We start from the raw sequence: 14,836 nt of genomic DNA on the forward strand, positions 1-14,836 counted from the left end.
GAATGAGCAAAACTGGAAGCATTCTCCTTGAGAACTGGAACAAGACAAGGATGCCCACTCTCAACACACTGCTGGAAGTCTTGGCCAGTGCAATCAGGCAAAAGAAAGAAAAAAAAGGCATCCAAATAGGAAGAAAGGAAGTCAAACTATCTATGTTTGCAGACAATATTATTTTATACATAGAAAACCCCATAGTCTCTGACAAAAATCTCCTAGATCATATCAACAACTTCAGCAAAGTTTCAGGCTACCAAATCAATGTACAAAAATCAGTAGCATTTCTATACATCAATAATGTCCAAGCTGAGAACCAAATAAAGAATGCAATCCCATTCACAATAGCCATAAAAAAATAAAATAATACCTGAGAATACAGCTAACCTGGGAGATGAAAGATATCTGCAATGAGAATTACAAGACACTGCTGAAAGAAATCAGAGATGATACAAACAAATGAAAAATCATTCCATGCTCATGGATAGGAAGAATCAATATTGTTAAAATAGCCATACTGCTCAAAGCATTTTATAGATTCAATGCTATTCTTATCAAACTACCAATGGCATTCTTCACATAATTAAAAAAATATTATTCTAAAATTCATATGGAACCAAAAAGGAGCCCAAATAGCCAAAGAAATCTTAAGCAAAAATACAAACTTGGAAGCATCACCTTACTTGATTTCAAACTACACAAGGCTACAGTAACCAAAAGAGCATGGTACTGGTACAAAAGCAGACATATAGACCAATGGAACAAAATGGAGAGCCCAGAAATAAAGTTGTGTGCCTACAGCCATCTGATCTTTGATGCTGACGAAAACAAGTAATGGGATAAATACTCCCTATTCAATAAATGGTGCTAGGATTGCTGGTTGCTGTGTGCAGAAGATAGAAACCAGACCCCTTCTTTACACCATATACAAAAATCAACCCAAAATGGATTAGACTTAAATGTAACAACTAAAACCATAAAAACCCTTGAAGATGACCTAGGCAATACCATTCTAGACATGGGCCCTGTCAAATATTTCATGACAAAGACATCAAAAGCAATGGCAACAATAATAAAAATTGATAAATAGCACCTAGTTAAACTGAAGAGCTTCTGTACAGCAAAATAAACTATCAATAGAGTAAACAGACAATGCACAGAATGGGAGAAAATATTTGCAAACTAGGCATCTGACAAAGTTCTAATATCTAGAATCTATAAGGCACTTAAACAAATTAACAAGCAAAAACCAAACAACTTCATTAAAAAGTGGGCAAAGGATATGAACTGACACTTTTCAAAAGAAGACACACATGTGGTCAACAAGCATATGAAAAAATGCTCAACATCACTAATCAATGAAAACCACAATGAAATACCATCTTACACCAGTCAGGATGGCTATTACTAAAAAGTCAAAAATAACAGATGTTGGCGATGTTGCAAAGAAAAGTGAACACTTATATACTGCTGGTGGGAATGTCAGTTAGTTCAGCCACTGTGGGAAGCAGTTTGACAATTCCTCAAAGAACTTAAGACAGAACTACCATTTGACCCAGCCATCCATTATTGGGTATATACCCAAAGAAATATAAATTGTTCTACCACAAAGACACATGCATGCGTATGTTCCTCACAGCACTATTCACAACAGCAACGACATGGAGTCAACCTAAATGCCCATCAGTGGTATACGGAATAAAGAAAATTTGGTACATATACACCATGGAATACTATGCAGCCACAAAAAGAATGAGATCATGTCCTTGGCAGCAACATGGATGGAGTTGGAGGCCATTATTCTAAGCAAAGTAACACAGGAACAGAAAACCAAACACCACATGTTCTCATTTATAAATGGGAGCTAATATTGAGTACACATGGACACAAAGAAGGGGACAACAGACATGGGGGCCTACTTGAGGATGGAGGTTAGGAGGAGGGTGAGGATCAAAAAACTACCTATTGGGTACTATGCTTATTGCCTGTGTGATGAAATAATATGTACGCCACACCACTGTGACACACAATTTATCTATAGAACCAACCTGCCCCTGTACCTCTGAAACTAAAATAAAAGTAAAATAAATAAAAACCTTTGCCCTTCAACATACAGTAGTAAGAAAATGAAAAGACAAACCACAGACTTGGAGAAAATATTTTCAAACTACATATCTGATAAAGGACTTGTATATAAGCAACTCTTACATCTCAATAGTAAGGAAGCAAACAACTTAATCAGAAATGGGCAAAATATGTGAGGAGACATTTCTCCAAAGAACATATACAAATATCTAACAAGCAAATAAAAAGATGCTCAATTAGCCATTAAGGAAATGCAAATCTAAATCACAATGAGATACTACTCCACACCCACAAGAATAGCTACACATTTGAGAAAAAAAAAAAACGGGGAAATAACAAATATGGTGATGATATGAAGAAATACATTGCTGGTGGTTCATATAAATCTAATAACTGTAAAATAGTACAGCCCCTTGGGAAAAGTTTGGCAGAAAATTAAACATACAGTTATAATATGACCAAGTAATTCCACTCATAGGTGTTTAACCAAGAGAATTGAAAACGAATGTCCACCCAAAAACTGGTACACAAATGTTCATAGCAGCTTTATTCACAATAGCCAAAAGATAGAAACAATCCAAGTGTCCATCAACTGATGACTAGATAGACAAAATGTAGTATACTGATGCAATGGAATATCACTCAGCTATAAAAAGGAATGAAGTATTTATATATGCCGCAACATTAATAAACTTTGGAGACATTATTTAGATGAAATTTTCAGGATAGGCAAATCCATAGGCACAGAAAGTAGATTAGTCTGATGCTGGGAGTGGTAATGAAGACTGACTGCAGATGGGCAAGGAAGATGTCACTGACGTGATGCAAATGTTCTAAAATTAGATTGTAGTGATGGTTGCACCACCCAATAAGTTTATGAAATCACTTTAAATATGCGAATTTTATGGCATGTAAATTATCCTAAATACAATATTTAAACACTCTGAGCATCAAGAAAAAAAGAGAACTTTCATCTCCTTACTTTGACAATTTATTAGGGATCATACAGAGGTCATTAGGCTGTCTGTTGTTGTTGCTGTGGTGGTGGTGGTGATAGTAAGGGTTGTGGTTTTCCCATGAGAGTCGAGGGTCATGCAACCATTTGGTCTTTTAAAATAAAAATTTTTAAATCAATTAAAAAAGAATTTTGCTGGCTTGAAATCTGGAGTAGTCATAGGGGCAAAGAGAAGTGGATGGATTTTTAAAAATATTCAGGATGTAGAAGTGACAAGATTTTGTAGCAGTTAGATATAGGGAGTGGGGAAAGGTGAGGAGGCCTCAGACTGAGTATGCTTAAAGTTGAATTCCTGTTGTCCTCCCGAACTGGCTGTCCTCCTGTGCTGCCAATCTCAGTGAATGGATCAGCATCCTGGCACAGAGTTGACATTCATTGATTGCCTTTGGAGTGAATGAACAGAGTATGATGAATAGAGTAAAAATATAGCTAAACAAGGCAGACATCAGGTCCTGCCAAATAGCCAGTGCAAAACTCACCCTTCAGGTTGGCTCAGCAGATGTCCAGCATAATTTTTTTCTCACTTTTCAAACCATTTGGGAAATCATGAGGTCTTTTCCTCATCCAGAAGTACACTCACCTACATATCAGCCACTCCTTCCCTAGAACTTACAGGTATGGAGCAGGCTGGGTTTTTTCAAGAGCCTCTTATCCTGTAAATCTTCACACAGGGCAATGGCAGGTGCATGTACAGCCCATATGAGCCCAGGGGATGCTTGGTGATATAGAAAGGGGATCACAGTGGTGCCCAACTGATGGATCCATGTTCAGTTTGCAGGAAGAGACTCTTCCCACCAAAGAGGTTTGTTAATCCCGGGGTCCCCCTCCCAGCCCCTGGAGGCATCAGATACAGCTGTCAGAAACATTGTAAACACCCAGTGATCCACTTGGCTGGTTTTACTGTTGTTCCCAGGGTTGACAAGCAGAAATACAGAACAAATGGTGGTTCCTGAAACAGACGCCAAAACAAGGAAGTGATCTGTTCCAGTCCAAGCTTCCAAGAAATAAAGAACTAGGTGGGGCACACTAAACAAGCCCCCAGACTCAACCACCCCAGTAAACATTCCCTTCATCACACTGGTTATGAGATAAGGTATAAGTTTTTTAAGCCTTATTATAAATAACCTTACTTAACGTCTTCTGGTTGTTGTGAAAATTATAGTATTTTGCATAATATATGTTCACCATTATCATTACCACCAGTCCCTTAATGAGGAGAAACCAGAAGTTGACACCAAAATGTTGATCCATAATGTTTATAGTCCTTCTTTGTCTTTATAGTTAACTTAATGTAAAATAAACTGTATGTAATTTTTACTACAGTGTGTCCTGAAAGGGCAAACCAAACTACAAGCAACTCTAAAAGACTACTGTATGGGAGTGGATTATGAAAGTGTTTCTTAAATATGAGAGCTCAAGTTTTTCTTTCAGCGACTGAGTTAAAGCACCCAACTCATTTATCATGAGACTTTTGCTAGGCAGTGTACTACGTCCACTCAACACACATCATTTTAGGCAATCATCTGGTTAAAACGTTTAATAGTATGGCATTCACAAACCCATTCTTCAGAGTTGACATTCAATTAATGGTTCGAATGTGGTTTCCAGGGCAGTCAGGAGTATTTAAAGGCTTTTCAATTGTTTTTGAAAGAGAAAGAAAACTTCCTAGCCTAACTTACCCAGTGCCTTGCTCCAGAGGGGGCAGACAAAGGGTAAAATCTGGGCAGAGAACATTAGTGGATATGAGAACGCAAGAAAGTGCTGCAAGATTTTGCAGACAGCTGAGTTCCACCTTCCACTCTACTGCCGAACAAAGTGAGGCAGGGAGAGGGTAGGGACTCGCTGAAAGCTAAACACCAAGTCAGTGACAGATCCAGGGCTGTAAAGTCCGACCGAGATTGAAACAATGTACACTGGGCGTCAGTCCCAACGCGAGCTTGCTCCAGCTCTTCCAGCTCTTCCTGAGCGCTAGGCCCATCTGGCCTCACGCTGATCTCCGGGCAGACTCTGTCGCGCAACTGGCACAGATCGTGACGACAGCCCTGCGGCAAGGCAGGAGTGGCCTTCTTCTCCGCCAGGGTTAAGGTGAGTACCACCGCCCTTGGGCCCAGCAGCCCGGGTGAGAGCCTCCGCCGCCCACTGCGACAGGCCTGAAAGCGAGCGCCTGGGCAAACCCACCCGTAGCACCCACGGGGACACCCTTTCCCTGACCCACGGGACGGAACCCACCTGTGCTGGAGGTCGTGACTCCTAACTCCGCAGAGTGGGCAGAATTCCAAGCAAGGAGAGCCTCGGGAGGCAGCCTTTCACCCGCCTTTTGCCTTTTCACCCCCAAAACTGTCGGCCCCACGCTCCCCTCCCCCAGCCCGCTCGGGCCCAGCGGAGAGCCTCTAGGCCCCGCCCCACTCCTTCCGGCCGTGCGGGGTGGGTGCCTCTAGCGCCCGGGACTTCGCCCTGTGCTAGGGCGTCAGTCTCCCATTCGGAAGGACTGGGCCGGGGCACACTATTCAATCGCCTTTAGTGAACATACTTGAAGCCATAGGTGCAGGGATGAGAAAAAACAGGCCCATAAAGCTATAAAACCTGGGTCCCCTGCCTGCCATTTCAGTGCTCTCCCGAGTCCCCCCACTACGCTTCTATTTATGGTAGTTTATGGAGGTTTACTAGAACTAAAATTCTACTACCTTTCCAGCACTTTCTTGAGTTTATGGAAGTCATATACCGCTCATTACTGCCATCGATTCAGCTAAGCATCTTGAACCCAAGGTCCAGATACAGTGCTACATACAGTGAGCACTAGAAGGGAAAACCCGTTAGGAATGAACACCTTATGCAGGTAAAAATTTAAGAACGATACATATTACAAAGAAGGACCAAAAAGTATACTGAAATAGCATATGCAATGTAAATCCAAGGCAGATTAAAAAAATGAGAGTAAGAACAACAACAAAAAATCAAATGCATATATACTGAAAATGGGAAATTGTGCAGTATTATATTTATTCGAGATTAAAAGTGTTAATCTAATGTCAAAAAAGCAATAAAGGAATTGGTTTGTAGAAGTCAGGATCAACAAAAGAGGAAAAAGCCTCCACACCTTTGCCCTGGAATTCCTCCTGCCATGAATGCTCTTACCCGGCACTTGTTTATTTGGAAAACGGCTACTCGTTATTTTTGACTCAATTTAGATAGCACCTCCTCTGTGAAGCCTTCCCTGTCTTTCCCAGATAAGTTTGTATATTTTTTTTCCCTAGGTCCAGTATGCCCAATGGATCTCGTACAGGTCTCAAGGGTACCACTTATTCTAGATTGTAATTTCTCTTTCTGCATGTATTTGTCCTCTAATGAATAAGTAGCTTCTTGAGAGCAGAAAACTTGTGTTTTTCATATTTGTTCTCCAAGCACAGAGTCTAAAATGTCTATGCATTTAATAAATATTTGTTAAAAAATTTCTAGAGCCAGTGTGTAAACAAAAGGACATATACAGAGTGTGAATGTAACATAAAGAGGAAAAACTAAGTACAATGAGAATCTAGATTTAGTATGGGTGTTATTCATTCATGCAATAAACATTAATGAGTGCCTACTGTATGCCAGGCACTGTACTAAGATCTGGGTGTAAAATGATAAACAAAGCCCAGATATAGTCCATGCCCTTATGCCCTTATGTTTAAAGAACAAATTGGAGTTGGCCAGGCAAATGGGAAAACGAAAAAAGTTTTGGGGAGAAAGAACAGCGTGATCCAATGTCCTGTAATAGGAAGATCATAACTGTAGCAATTAGAGTGAATGAGCTCACTAAAGCTAAGCTGAAATCAACACAAAGTACTCAGAAAAGGCAAGAGGTTGATAGACAACACCTGTTTGTTTGAGTCAGTAAAAGAAGCAAGTTTCCTTAGTAATAGTAACCAACATTTATAAAATGTGCACTATATGCTAAACACTGGGCTAAGTGTTTTATATCAAACACTTAAGGTAGATGATATTATTTCTACTTTAAGGATAAGGCAACTGAGGCACAGATAGGTTAAGCAATTTTCACCAGGATCACATGGCAGTTAAATTTCAGAGCTAAGATTCAAACCTAGGTAATCTGGCTCCAGACTCTAGGGAGCCTGGATATTTTACTTTTAATAAAATATAAATTTTACTTGTGATAAAATAAAAGTCAGATATTTTACTGTTTCCTCACTCTCTCTCTGTATGTGTGTGTGTAGCAGGTCACATGTTGTATGGCACAGAGTGGAACTTCTTAATATTTTTGGAATGAATGAATAGCTGAATAACAGCAATAGGTACAAATGTGCTAGAAAAAAACAATAGTATCTGGGTCTTTTTATGTTCCCGCCACACCAGGTGTTCCTAGAACACACCAAACTTGTTCTTGTTCTGCTTCCAAAATATAATCTGCTCATGCATTTGTCCCTCACTGTACTGCTAACATTCAGGACCAGAGTTTGGATTTTTTCTTTTTTTCTGTGAAGGGTCAGCTGGTAAATATTTTAGGCTTTTTGAGTCACATACAGTCTTTGTCTCCAAGTATTAAATTCTGCTTTCATAGAGTGAAAGAAGTCACAGACAATACATAAATGAATGAGTGTAGGTACGTTCCAATAAAAGTTTATTTACAAAAACAGGTAAGAGACAGGATTTGCCCTGTGGGCAATAATTTTTAGACCCTTGCTCTAGGCCAAATTATCACCATCTCTTGCATGGACTACTGTATTAAATGATGTCTGAGAGCCATCATCTTTGACTAACATCTATACCTTTGTTTTATCAGCATCTCAATGAAGCTTTAATGATCTCTAATCATATTCATAACCTTGAGTTCTTGAAATGTGGTTAAAACTATGTGTTAATTGTGATTTTGAACTTCGATTTATCAAAGATGGTCTTTAAAAGAACTAACTACTAGTGATCTTTGAAAGAGTTAAAAAATTAAAGAAGGAAGATTTATAATAAAAGTAGTGACTTTTAGCCAGAAAATAAATATTCTGGACACAGTGCAATGTTGAATTTGGCTGAAGCTTTGGTCTATGACAGGAATCCTGCTATGTACTCTATAGAGAAACAAATAAATGCTAAAACTTTTCAGAAATCATCTAGACCATACAAAATTTTCCTCACCTACTCATAGACAAAAATTTGGTAAAGCTGAAGGGTATATTAATTTGTGTTTGGGTTTATGAACATTTCTGACTCTGGGGATATGAACATTTCTGACTCTCAACAGAAATGTGATTCAGCATAAACGTAGTAACCTATACAATTAATTTTGCAGTGAAGAAGTATTAGTTAGGACTCATTAGTTAAAAGTTATCAAAACCTACCTGAAACTAACAAGCAAAAGAGAGAAATTTATGGGAAGATAATAAGGTGTTTCACAGAACTCAAGAAGGATTAGAATAATCAAAACTTTTAAAAAGGCAAGGTATAGTTAGGCCTCAAGCATCGTCAAAAACAAGGATTCCAGTGACATTGACTCTATCATTCTTTTACCCCTATTCTTCCCTGCACATTTATCTGGTCTCTCTCTCTCTCTCTCCCTCGCTCCCTCCCTTGCTTTCCTCCCCACTCCTCTCAAGCTCTTTTTGTTTCCCAAGTCCATGTAACAGTAGATATGGTTACGGACACCTTCCTAGATTTTCATATTACAGATTAAACCACTGAAGAGAGACACTAAGCCAGATCGGGTCCTCTGAAAAGCAGATGCCGAGATGGAGTTACAAATCTACAGATCTGTCGTGGGTAATGGCTGGCAAGATAAAGAGGAGATTACAGTACAGCTCTATGGAAGTCTCAACCACCCCAACAGAGATTGCTAATTAGAGGAATCCTGCGTTAGACAGAAACAGCCCTAGTACACCTCTTGTGCTCAGAGATTGGCTGGAGATGCCTGGGAAGGGAATGGCATTGGATCAAATGATGCAAAAATAATCCCAAAATTGCTCCAGCTGGAGACTGTTAGCTGACTCCACTCCTCATAGTAGGTTTTCCCTTGAAAGATCTGAGAGGCACTCCCTGGTTGCCATAGACCTTTATGGTCCTATCTCCATAAATCTATGAGGGATTTATTGGCCAAGTTTGAGTCTGGTGGCCACCTAAGACCAATCAACTGTAGCTAGGTGAGTGATGTCACATATACCAAAGGATAATTTTCTCAGTTTTCCTGGGGCTGAGGAATTCCCTGTAATATGCTAAAACCACAACAGTCCAGGGCAAACTAGGATGGTTAGTTATTTTACTAGTACCCATGTTAATAGGGGTGGGAAAGTTAAAACCGTCCAATAATATCCTACTATATAAACAATTGTACTTTATTGCATTTATGGAGGAAATTCTATGTATAGTGGTTTTATTGGATTAGGATAATTTATAAAGGTCTCAGAAGAATTCCCTTGAAGATGACAAAAGTTTCATACTTTAATTCTTGCATGCTAGTTCCCTTGTGCATTTATACATTCTTCCTCAATCTAGAATGCTCCTCTCACTGCAACCTCCCTCCTCTCAACCTTGTCCTCACTGTTACAAATGCTTCTTGCCCATTTCTCTAGTTTCCACATGGAATTATTTCTCTAAATTAAGATTAAATCACATAATATATGCCAAGCACATATCATAGGACATGGCATAAAATAGGGGCTTGTATCAGTCAAGGTTCTTAGTTGCATGCAACAGAAGCTGAATCTGACTGATTTAAGCAGGAAAAAAAGTTATGTTGGGAATGACACTGGACCAGCACTCTTGCCGTTAGAAACATCATAAAACTGCATAAAATATGCAAGGAAACTGTTTAAAGATATTGAGCAATAGTCAGCCCATGATTATGATCCCCAGGAAAAGAGAAACTCACAAATTAAGCCCCAAGACTGCCTTAGCTCTTTGCCTGGTGACTATTTTCTGATCCCAGCATCAAGAGCTAGATTCCAAGCTGTGCTTGCAGTCTCATTGAACGAAGGAGGAAAAGATCAGAGCTCAGGGTAGCAGAAGCATCTGAAATCTATGGAGCAAGACATTAGAGAAGACAATCTGTGCAGATGTTGGGATGTGTAAACATATGTCTTGGGGTTTCCAGCAAAACTTTAAAAAGAGGAGGAGTTATAGAACTTCTTGGTTTCAAGACTAACTATAAAACTACACTTATCAAAACAGTGTGGTATTAGAGTAAGAAATAACAAATAAGTCAATAAAATAGCTCAGAATCCAGTAATACGCCTACATATATTATGGTCATATATTTCTTTGGTTTTAACCTTCTATTTGGAAATAATTGTCAATTCACAGGAAGTTTCCAAAAAATACAGGGAGACCTCGTGTACCCTTTACACAATTTCCTCTGATGGTAAAATCTTGCCTAACTCTGGTAAAATATCAATCCAGGAAATTTACATTGGTAAAATCCACAGAGCATATTTGAATTTTACCAGTTACACATGCATATGTGTGTGTGTAGTTGTATAAAATATTATATGTGTAACTTTGTGTAATGACCACCACAATTAAAATGTAGAACATTTCCATTGCCACAGGCTTTCTCATGCTGCCCCTTTATAGCCACACTCACTTCCCTTTCTCCTCCTCAACACCTGGCAACCATTAATGTGTTCTCCATCTCTATAACTTTGTCATTTCAAGAATGCTATATTAATGGAGTTAGGCAATATGTAACCTTTTGGGATTGGCTTTTTTTTCTACTCAGTTTAACTCCCTTTAGATCCATCTAAGTTGTGTATGTCAATAGTTGATTCTTTTTTATTGTTGAGTGGTGTTTCATGGTATGTATGTATCAGAGTTTGTTCAACCAATAACCCACTGAAGAACATTTGAGCTGTTTTCAGTATTTTTCTATTGTCAGTGAAGCTTCTATGAGCATTCTTGTACACGTGTGTTTTTTGGGAATACCAGTTTTAATTTTTCTGGCCTAAATGCCCAGAAGTACATTTCCTGGGTTATATGCTATTTGCATATTTAATACTTTAAGAAACTACAACACAGTCTTCCAGAGTGGCTGTACCATTTTATATTCCCACCGTCAATGTATGAAAGATCCAGCTTCCATGCAACCTTTCCAGCATTTTGTATTGTATTTTTTATCCTAGCTATTTTTTATGTCAGGTATTCTGACAGGTCTGTGGTGATATCTAATTGTGATTTTAATTTGCCTTTCTCTGATGATGAATGATATTGAACATATTTTCATGTGCTTATTTTCTATCTGTATATAATCTTTGGTGAAAGGTTTCTTCATGTCTTTTGCCCATTTTCTACTTGGATTGTTCAGCATTTTTTATGGTTGAGTTTTGAGAACCTTATGTATTTAACATACTAATTCTTTGTTAGATATGTGGTTTACAAGTATTTCCTCCCACTCTGTTGCTTGTCTTTTCATCCTCTTAAGACAATATTCTGCAGAGTAAAAGTTTTGAATTTTGATGAATCCAATCTACCAAGTTTTTTTATGGCTTGTGCTTTAGATGTCAAATCTTGGAGACCTTTACTGAAACCTATATCCAAAGATTTTATCATGTTTTTTAAAAAGTTTTATAGTTTTGTGGCTTACATTTAAGTCCATTATCCATTTTCAGTGACTTTTTTTGGTAAAGTATGAAATTTAGGTTGAAGTTCATACTTTTGCCTATAGATGTTCAGTTGCTCCAGGACTATTGCTTGAAAGGCTATCCTTACTTTTTTATTAACTTGCTTTTGCACATTTGTCAAAAGTCAGTTGGGCAAATTTGTGAGGGCCTGTTTCTGCTTTTTTGTATTTGGTTCCATTGATCTAAGTGTCTATCCCTCAGCCAATACAATGCTGTCTTATTACTTTAATTTTTTATATCATTACCAATGCCTTTGAACAGGGAAATTCTCTTAAACCACTGAAAGTTGAAGAAAATGAACCTTAAACTCTACCTCATACCATAAACAAAACTCAACTTAGAATTAATCATAGACCTAAACATAAATGCTGAAATTGTTAAGCATAAGGAAGAAAACGTGGGAGAATATCTTCATGATCTTGTGTTAGGCAATTATTTCTCAAAATAGAAAAAAATCATTAACCATAAAAGTTTAAAGTGATAAACTTCATTAACATTAAAAACTTCTGCATGTCAAAGACATTGTTATGAAAATGAAAATATAAGCCATGGACTAAATACAAAATATTTATAATACCTATATCTTACAAAAGTAAGGTATCTATAATACATATAGAACTCTTAAAATCAAACATAAAAACACAAACAAACCCAATTAGAAATGGGAAAAAGATTTAAACATATACTTACAAAAGAAGATGTATGAATGGCCAATAAACATATGAAAAGATGTTTAACATCATTTACTCTTGAACTGAAGGAAAAGTTAAATCACAAAGACACAACACTTCACACAAGCTATAACATTTAAAAAAGAATGATACTACCAAGTGTTGATGATGATGTGGAGCATTCTGAGTTCTCATACATTGCTGATGGCAAAATAAAATGGCACAATTGCTTTAGAAAACTGGTTAGCCGATTCTTATAAAGTTAAACACACACTTTCCCTATGACTCAGTAATACCACTCCTAAGTATTTACCCAAGAGAAATGGAAATATATGCTCATACAGTCTTCTGCACAAATTTTTACAGCAGTTTTATTTGTAATAGCTCCAAACTGCAAATAATTCAAAACATGCAAATTGATAATAAACTATACATCCATAAAATGGAATACTACTCACCCATATAAAATAATTACTCGAAAGCAACAAACATAGATGAACCTCAAAAACATTATACTCAGCTAAAGGAGCTAGACACAAAAGAATACATACTGTATGACAATTTATATAAAATTCTAGAAATTCCAAAATTAAATTATGCTGGTAGAAAGTAGAATAATGGTTTCCTGGAGCAGAGGGGTTGTGTATTTACTGGAAGGAGTAATGACAAAACCCTTTGGAGTGATGATAATGTTCTGTATCTTGATTGTGATGTTGGTTACACAGTGTATACATTTGTCAAAACTCGTTGACCTGTATAGTTAAGATCTGTACATTTAACTATATATAAACTATACTTCAATAAAAATTAAGTGAGAAAAAACAGATATTTGGTGGCTAACAGAATTATCATGAATCGTGGAGAACCAGGCATGGGCTGGGTGTCTAGGACCACCAACCAAAAATTCACTGCACAACTGGTGTGATGAGGAAACCTCTTTTACTACCACAAAGGACTAGATGCTACCATATATACCAGTGCTATTTCTACAACAGAAAATCAACTTTACTGCAGCCAGTAATGCCAATGGCTGCCACTTCTATGCCGGAAACCCAATTTGCCAACTATTATTGTTCACAGAGTCAGCATGAGTGCAAGAACATGCAAGAACAGCTAAGTTTTGTGATCAAACTCTGTCACTATCATTATCTTCAGTTTATTCTGCTTATGTGATTCTGAATCGTTTTTAACTTTTGTTTTAGCAGACATTCTATGCATGTCTTGTACTATAAATAGCTTAAATCCATTAAGTCAAGAAATGCATACAACAATGAAGTATATTCTAGTCATCAAACCATATTAATTTTTTCTCATATTACCTATTACATTTTTTCCAGTCTTACTGTTGGTGAGGCAAGAACCCTGGGCTCTGGAGTCAGACAAACATAGGTTTTAATCCTGGTCTATTCACATTGTCTACTTCATCCTTCCTGGATTTTCCTTTGTTCTACCACTCTCCCACTTCCATGAGTTTTCTTCTCCCTAAACACTCCTCTTTGTTTCAACTATTTCTCATAAAATGAGTTGGGCTATCATCATATGCCAACAGGAAAAAATGTGTCTTCAAGAGTCTGTAGGCCAAGTTATCAAATGATGTCCTCTCCACTCTGGTAGTCAGGGTGATATCAGCAAAGGTCCCCTCATTTCAGTATGGTCAAAGATTTATTTGAAATTCAGTGTATTACCAGCAATGCTTGGCCCAACTTCTCTAGTATGACTGACTTCCTGAGCAAGAGACTCAATACATCTGGGGGCTCCAGAGCAGCCAAAGGTATTCAAGGGTCTCTTCATTTATACCATATCTTATTACACAACATCTATGCATCTGAGAAAGGAACTTCACCAACAGAGCAGTGCAGAAGACCCCGACACGGGTTCCCTGCCCTGCTTTTACTACAAACTCACAGAAGCCAAAGGCTACCTGCAAAGGGCAGGTGGGTGGTCCTCACTATCAAGTCAGTATCTCTGCAGTATAGGGCCACCTCCTGTAACAGGCATTAAGGTCAACAGGCTTCATGTAGAAGCAATTTCAAACCAACACCTGTGCTTGGCAGAGCATGATGGGCATTCAGAAAAACCCTCACTCTGCACTTTTCACACTCTAAAGTCAGACTGTTGGGGCTATAAAATATATGTGATGCAAAGTATAATAACTTTCTGAGGACTAACAAGAAATTATAATATCACTGCTTTTGGATAATAGGTTCTAGTGGCCCTAGGGCATGTTTCATCCCTGAAGGATTGTGGGTATTGAAAACAAACCACTACTTGCAGTTAAAGTGAGAACTCCATGCTGTAAAATCAATGTTAACCAGACATCCTACACTTATGTGATTTGTCTTAATTAGAGTTTGAGCTCCATAATTCACTGTCTCAGGGGCTTATTCTGGCTGTATCCCTCAAGTTTGCATAGCCAACCCCACCTTCATTCTGTAGTGGAACCCAAATAGGATCCTATGTATTGGAGCCAT

The 14,836-nt window shown here is 38.0% G+C and overlaps 2 protein-coding genes across 4 annotated transcripts in view; one reads left to right on the forward strand and one right to left on the reverse strand.

Annotated features, from left to right (window-relative positions):
* The window catches only part of TMLHE (trimethyllysine hydroxylase, epsilon), a 112,335-nt gene extending 106,709 nt beyond the window's left edge, over positions 1-5,626 (reverse strand). The window contains exon 1 of one of the 3 annotated variants that reach the window (XR_002913147.3): positions 5,324-5,477. The gene's annotated coding sequence lies outside the window, so the exon portion shown is untranslated. Of the gene's footprint in view, positions 1-5,323 lie in introns of all 3 variants that reach the window. The other 2 variants (XM_024240999.3, XM_054545282.2) reach the window with 2 other exon arrangements.
* The window catches only part of SPRY3 (sprouty RTK signaling antagonist 3), a 160,871-nt gene continuing 150,747 nt past the window's right edge, over positions 4,713-14,836 (forward strand). Inside the window, exon 1 of the mRNA XM_002832329.6 lies at positions 4,713-5,179. The gene's annotated coding sequence lies outside the window, so the exon portion shown is untranslated. The remainder of the gene's footprint in view (positions 5,180-14,836) is intronic.

Source organism: Pongo abelii, chromosome X (assembly GCF_028885655.2).
Source record: "Pongo abelii isolate AG06213 chromosome X, NHGRI_mPonAbe1-v2.0_pri, whole genome shotgun sequence".
NCBI lineage: Eukaryota > Metazoa > Chordata > Mammalia > Primates > Hominidae > Pongo > Pongo abelii.